The sequence below is a fragment of the Brassica oleracea genome, chromosome C3 (genome assembly GCF_000695525.1).
Source record: "Brassica oleracea var. oleracea cultivar TO1000 chromosome C3, BOL, whole genome shotgun sequence".
Classification (NCBI taxonomy): domain Eukaryota; kingdom Viridiplantae; phylum Streptophyta; class Magnoliopsida; order Brassicales; family Brassicaceae; genus Brassica; species Brassica oleracea.
Window position 1 is genome coordinate 5,341,260 of NC_027750.1, and position 8,397 is coordinate 5,349,656.

Genomic DNA, 8,397 nt, shown 5'->3' on the forward strand with positions numbered 1-8,397 from the left:
CCATAAGTACAATAGTAGTAAAAGTAAAACTCCTCACTATGTGTATCTAAATTTTTTAAATATTTTAAATTTTTTTAAACTGATTTATTTTTGTATCTAAATTTTCAATAACCAAAAATATCTATTCATATATTTTTAGCTACCCCCTGCGCTTTGATGATTTCCGCTCATTGTACTTTGTGTTTGGTCTAAACTTACGCATTGTTTATTCTCTTGCTAAAACTGTAGCCAATCAAAGAGGCTTTACAATGACTATCTCGTGTGAATTACTCTCTGATATCTAGAGTCAAATCACTATTAAACTGTGAACGTTCACATATATATTGTCGAATATTTCCCTAGTGTTGCAAACGAAACCATTTTTATGCGGAAGATTAAGGAAAGGGGTTTTTCTAAAAATACTAAATATTTAAGTTTTTATTTCAATTAGTTTTTTTCCGAGAGATTACTTAAAATATTTTAAGTTGATTACCATTTTTCAAAAATACACTCAATCAAAAATAATTTAACATTTAAAATTAGGATTTAGTAATTATTTAGGGTTTAGTATTTAGTGGATGAGGTTGAACTTCTATAAATATTTTATAAATTCTTCTTAAACATTTATAAATGATTTAAGAGAGTTAATTTTTTTTTTATTACAAACTTAAAATATTTATGAAAATAGTTATCCTTTAAAAGTAAATTTGAAAAGTGTTATCAAACTTATGGTAATATTGAAATTCTCCTTTTTTTCTTCCAATAATATCACAATTTTCAAAATATAATCTACAATTTATAGGGAAATCTAAGCTCTAAATTGGAAAAAAAAAAGAGCCTAAAAACGCAAGCTTCTCACATCCTTGATTATCGATATTGAGTTTTTCAGTTCTTTGTTTGAGGGAGATCAAATTGACCATATGGATACAATTTATTTTACAGATTTTTTGGTTGGTCCATATATGTATCTCTTATATTTACCTTTGTTTGTCAAAGTGTTATCTGTTAATTTAAATTACCGTAAAATCGTTCACCTACTTACTTAACGATAGTTTCTTTGTGAGAAAATAAGTAATACAGACAAGAACAATAGAACATGTGAAGCCGGTTTTGAATAGTGCTAATATATATAATATTACTAATTAGGAAGACAAATGTAAGAAACATATTATTTATTTTGTTTTAACATAAACTAACATATATTATTTTGATTGTAACAAGAAGAAGACTATAGAAAAACAAATGTACTAGTTTATGCTATTTTCTATTAATAAAATATGAATAAAACTATCATGCAATAAGTCCTAACCTTCATAAACCTATAGAGGGATTTTAAATGTTTCTCAAACGACTTGTGATATTTTTGAGAAAAATATAATGAGTAATTTTGGAAACAAAACATCAAGCTAATATTTTGAAATTTTACCAAAAGGAGAAACACAAAGGCAAAGACATCCAAAAAGAACAAACATTTACAATTTGGTTAAAGAAAGATAGCGAGAGACACCCGGCCATTGTGGGCAGAACATCGCTTAAGATGGAAGCAAAGGAATTGCCTTTCTTCTTTTAAAGGACCAAATTCAATTGGACGGACCAATTAACTTACCATAAAATAAAGATCATCAATATATAAATTAGTCATGAGAACATTGATAAATATTGCTTTTCTTAAGGCCAACGATTACTATTTAAATTAGTGTGGGAACATGCCATGGTCTTTTCACACTTAGGAAAATGTGTGACCTACATAAGAATGAAGAGCTGACATTTCGGTTATTTTCACATCTATTTTGGTTCCGTAATTAATTTGCTTACACACTTTTAGAGATGTTTTTCGTAGCTAGTATTTGTAAACATACTGGTGTAAGCGTGGAATCAATTTAAAGAACAACACATATTTAAGATACAAGATGACAAATGAAAAGGACCTAAAACGCTATAGCATAAGGGGTTTATTCGATAGCTTTGGATTCCTATTTATCTATTTGTATTGTTTTGTTTTTGTTATATATATATATACGTGGAATATACTCTCATTCCATTTATATTATTTAGAAGTTCCCTCCACATAGATATGCGTAGCATCATGATGTAACAGCCGCATATGGTTCAGAGCCGATATAGTTCATTGTTTATGGAATTTATTCTCAAAAATATAACACAGCAATTACCTAAATGATGTTGGATACTACAATTTAAGATATTGATTCGCTTCATAGTTTTTTCTAGAAAACGTGTAATGCGTAACACTGCTAAATATATTATAAATTATTATATATTACTTTAAAGTGTTTATATAGGTTATATATCTGAAAGCTTATTATATCATTGGGCATTCGTAGTAAAACAATTAGAAAAGTATGTTACACTTTCTATGTATATTAAAACTTCAAAAAATAATTTTCTAGCCCAATCTTTGAAACTTAATAGAAATACAACAATTCTGGCTTTGAGAACAAACACACAAACATAATGATTAATTTTGAGTTTTTAGGTAATCAAGAGCTTACCCAACAGAAGAATCACGAAGAATCACTAAAGTGGAAAGCAACCGAAAGCTCATATATTGTTGTGTGCATGTTGGGTCCTTTTGTCTCTCTTTTTCTCTCTCTACGGATGTGCAGAAGATGCTTCATGTACGTAGCGTCGTTAATTAGAATAAAAACAATTAACAGTAAATAAACAAAAAGGTTTCCATATTGATCAATTTCCCTAATTTATAATGCTAACGTGGTAAGTGGTAACCACAAAAATAAATTATAGGATATAATAGCAATTTATATAAAGTTGCATGATCAAGAGAGCTTTTAGGACTTAGAGAGAGAGAGAGAGAGAGAGATAAAGAGAGCGCATCGCCACACATGAAGAGAAGGGAATGCACCAAGCGAGACACGGATGCGTTTTGTCTTTACCTATTACCAAAGCAACACCACTCAATTTCAATTCTATAGCAAATTATTCATTAAGAAATATATTTTTTCACGATGTATCCGATTACTAGAAATAGAAGTTTGAAGTTTTGGTATTTTCTTTATCAAAAAAAGAGTTTTGGTATTTTCAGTTTCAAAAAAAAAAAGTTTTGGTATTTACGATTTAATGCAACTTAAAATGACAATAAAAAAATATTTAAACCAAAATAATAGTTTCACAAGAGTGTGTGTTAAATTTTCATTTATTGGTGATAAGCATTACTAGAAATAGAAGTCTGAAGTTTTGGTATTTTCTTTATCAAAAAAAGAGTTTTGGTATTTTCAGTTTCAAAAAAAAAAAGTTTTGGTTTTTACGATTTAATGAAACTTAAAATGACAATAAAAAAATATTTAAACCAAAATAATAGTTTCATAAGAGTGTGTGTTAAATTTTCATTTATTGGTGATAAGCATTACTATATCTTGAAAAGAAAAATCATGACAAGTAAATCCTATCTCGATCCTTTGAGTTTACTGTAATTTATATTTTGTACAAACATGTGAAGCATGAGTGCATGACTACGTTCCTAAGAAAACTTAAGTTCCCAAAAATATTAATAGTTTTGAAATGAGCCTTCTTCATACATCATAATAGGCATATCGGTAACATTGGTTATGAGGATATTGGATCGCGCAATTGTATTTTCTGAATGAAATTCACTCGCTAAAATTTAGTATAAATGCATGTTGATTTGAGATAAATGAAATGAAACAATAAAAAAACTTATATGTAAACACGTTAAGATTAGCAACCAGCGTGTAAACACATAAGTTATGCAAGTATTAGTCTATTCATTTTTAAACAAAGTATTAGTCTATTGTCAATATATATGCATACCTAAGTGAGCATCGAACAAATATAACATTTAATATAACTAATTTTTAAATGGTAGGTGAAAAAATAGGAATTGACGCATAAGCACACTTTCTTGTTTGCATGACTGGATGTATACATTTTTAATACCGCTCCTTTATTTTTTAAACACCGTTTCTGTACTGCTCATAATGTGATATGGATCGGTTCCTAGCTAGTTGACTCTTGTTTTACAAATGGAAGCACTTTAGAATTTACCATTATTATTTTGTAAATAGCAACTAATCCTCTTTTAGTTCTACAAAAATTCACTTTATTTTAGTCAACATTATTCTTGAAAATATTTAGTACTTGGGATTCCCTTGTCCTATAAAGTTCAATAGATATCTATCGTTTAAGGTAGGACTAGTTTACAATAAGAAACTATTAGGCCTGAGCATTTTACCCGGACCCGAAGACCCGAACCGGAACCGACCCGAAAATACAGGTTCAGATCCGGGTCCGGGTCCATGCTAAGTACCTATTGGATTTTTTTTTGGACCCGCGGGTCTCGGTTCGAATCCGGGTCCTATCCGAGACCCGTTTGGATACCCGAAATACCCGCAAATAATTGTATATACTAGGTATATTTAGGTGATTGAGTATATTTTTGGTATTTTGGATTTTTTTAAAAGTTTCGGGTTTGGATTTTCGGGTATAATTGTAGGTTTTTGGTGAAATTTTAGATTTTTAGAAAATATAATTTGGGTATTCGAGTATGTTTTGGGTTTTCGGGTCTGATTTTGGATAAATTTTTGGATATTTTTGCGGTTCTTCGGGTATTTTTAGAGTTTTCGGGTCCAGTTCGGGTACTTCGGGTCTATTTCGAGTTCTAAATACCCGAACCGACCCGGATCCGAAATATACCCGAAAATTTTGAATATTTTACGGATATTGAAATTATAGATCCGAACCGATCTGGACCCGACAAGACCCGACCCGGAACCGACCCGACCTGGAACCGACCCGAAAAGTTATAGGTACCTATGATACTGAAAATTATAATCAGGAAATAATTGAAATGAAATTCTATTTTTTCTTGACATACATGAAATTCTCTGTATAGTATTAAGGGGTCTGTGACTTTTTAAGCTTACGGTCGATAATGTGTTTTGTCGACATGAAATTCGACATATAGTATTTAATTAGGTTTAATATTTTTTAATTTTATTGTCAGCAATGGATTAAATCTATAAACAAACAGGGAGGCTAGGCATAGGCTCGGATAAATTCCAGAACAAGTGGAGGCCAATGAAACGTGAACTTTCAACTTTTCGTTACTCACTTATATATTAAAGCGCAAGTCGCCTTGCCAATCAAATTTTGACACATGGTTTATATTTTAAAATTAATTGAAAAAACAAAATTAAATCACCACTAACATTTGTCTCTAAACCGTTCTTCTAATACACCCACGGTCTCTACCTTTTCACTTTTACATTTTCTAGCATTCTGAGAGTTTACAGTGGCGGGAAGATCAAAGAGTTCCAAAAGAGCAAGACTTTATGAAAGTGATTCAGAACAGATAAGCGACCATGAGATATATATTTTGTTGTTGCTTTTGTCTAGTTTAAGTTATTTAGATGGATGTGTGTAAGTGAATTTATTTGGTTCGAGGATGCTATTATAGGTGGAAAGGGAGAGTGAAGATGATGATTTGTCTGATGGGTAGAATATGGCGAAGATGATCATAGCATGGAAGAAGATGATGATGTAGGGAGTGACGAAGGAGACAATGAGGAAGATCATGTGGTGGAGAAAGTGAAGAATTTGATGATATGATAATGAGGAAGATAGTGAGAGTGGTGATGAAGGAGATGATGACAATAAATGCTTCTAAAGAAGAGTTTGAAAAAGAATAGAAGCTTCGTTCTCAAGAACAATAAGATTTATCTTAAATTCTTAACTATCTCTACTTTTGTCACTTTTTGTTCCTATCATGGCAGAGTTTTTGTATGGTTTCTAGAAACGCTAGATAGTCTTGTGGAAGTTTTTTATTGTTTAACTTAGCTCATTATCATAAACAAGAGTATTAGCTGGATTTAGAAGTAGGTTTGAATTTATTGAAACCAAAACTAGTGACTAATAACAATGTTATACTTCTTCATGGGTATAAGGATATACTAAAGAACTTTGGGGCTGTTTGTTTCACCATTTATCATCTCCATCTAGATGATTCATTTGTATGATCTATTTAGATGATCCATTCAGATTTTTGTGACTGTTTGTTTGTCTATCCAAATAGTTCATCTAGAAAAATCATCTAAATAAATATTATATTTGTTTCTTTATTTTCATTTCCATCTAATTGAGTTTAGTATACAAATTACCAAAATACTCTTGTGTTGATTTAATCATATATTTGATATTAATTTTAACTATATTATATTTAATTATTTAACTAATATATTTACATTAGAACTATTTCAAAATTAACGAGTTTTTTTTTGCGGTTTTGGGGGGAAACAAGATTTTTTGGTTTTAGCGGGAAAACACACTTTTCGATTGTGGCCAGAAAACAAGATTTTGCGATTTAGGCGGGAAAAAGCGTTTTTACAGTTTTGGCGGGAAAACAGGATTTTCGGTTTTGGCGGGAAAACGAGTTTTCTCGATTTTGGCTGGAAAACAAGATTTTGCGATTTTAGCGGTAAAACACGTTTTTGGGGTTTTGGGGGGGGGGACAAGATTTTTTTTGTTTTATCGGGAAAACGCACTTTTCGATTTTGGCTAGAAAACAAGATTTTACGATTTTGGCGGGAAAACGAGATATTCAGTTTTGGCGGGAAAACAGCTTTTTCGATTTTGGCCGGAAAACAAGATTTTGCGATTTTGGCGGTAAAACGCGTTTTTGCGATTTTGGCGGGAAAATGAGATTTTCGGTTTTGGCGGGAAAACTGGGTTTTTCGATTTTGGCCGGAAAACAAGATTTTGCGATTTTTGCCGGAAAACGTGTTTTTGCGGTTTTGGCGGGAAAACAAGATTTTTGGTTTTGGCGGGAAAACGGGATTTTTTCGATTTTGGCCGGAAAACGAGATTTTGCAATTTTGACGGGAAAACGCGTTTTTGCAGTTTTGGCGGAAAAACGAGATTTTTCGATTTTGACCGGAAAACGAGATTTTGCGATTTTGTTGGGAAAACACATTTTTAGATTTTTTGCGGGAAAATGGGATTTTCGGTTTTGGTGGGAAAACAAGTTTTTTTGTTTTTGCAGGAAAACAAAAGATTTCGGTTTTGGCGAGAAAAGAAGATTTTTCATTTTGACGGAAAAACGATATTTTGCAATTTTGACGGAAAAACGCGTTTTGCGATTTTTTCGGAAAAACACGTTTTTAGGGTTTTGGCGTGAAAACGCGTTTTTGCAATTTTTGCGGGAAAACACGTTATGGCGGGAAAACATGTTATGGCGGGAAAACACGTTTTTGCGATTTTGGCGGGAAATCACGTTTTTGCGATTTTGGCGGGAAAACGTGTTTTTGTGTTTTGTCTTAAAATGCGTTTGGGTTTTGGCGTGAAAACATGATTTTGTGATTTTCGCATGAAAACACGTTTCTGCAAATTTGGTGTAAAAACACGTTTTTCCAATTTTGGCGGGAAAATGCGTTTTGGGTTTGGCGTGAAAACATGATTTTGTGATTTTCGCATGAAAACACGTTTCTGCAAATTTGGTGTAAAAACACGTTTTTCCAATTTTGGCGGGAAAATGCGTTTTGGGGTTTTGACGTGAAAAATTAATTTTTAGGTTTTCGCGGGAAAACGCGTTATTGTGGTTTTGTCAGTTTTCGTGTGTGACAAAATGATATTATGTTTAGGTTTGTAATTTGTGAATTACATTAAGGGCATAATAGACATTATACTATTTTGAATGAACAATCTCCATTCAAATGATTCAAATTAGTTCAGCTGGATGGACTTTAAAATTAAAATTTCTGAAAGTCATTCGGATGATCCATCTGGATGAGTTGCACTTTTAGTGCCTAAACAAACAAAAGTCTCATTTTCATCCAGATGGGTCATCCGGATGGAGAAAGAGAAACAAACAGACCACTTAAGCATGATAAGAACGAGGATGTTGCTAAAGGCTGAAGAATCAGAAGGTATAACATTGATCTGCTAAATGCATGTAATGATTTAACTATGAATTAAAATTCTATCGATTAAAATAAATATATTTCTTATATTTAACCAAATCACAAACATGAGTAGTATACAAATAATTTACTTTTAAAACTTAAATATGAAAAGAAATACATTTGTACAATTTACTTTTCTCATTTAAAACTTTCAAAATATATAAATTTCCAATACACAAAAAATATTTTTTTTGTTATATTTTTTTGTTACTAATTTGTTCAGTTTGCAAGTTTATAATAAATCATATCTAATACTTAGACTATTTACTTATTTTTTATAACTACGGTGCTTTATATATATTATCCACAATTTATGTTTTCATGCAAATACAAATTAACACTCTTTGGTACCTCTTGAAAACCAAAAATAGCAGAGACAAACAATATTCATGGTATTAAGTATAACTTTAACCCAAAATATTAATTCATGTTTACAATTAACGTTAAGTTTCCAAAAAATTAAGAT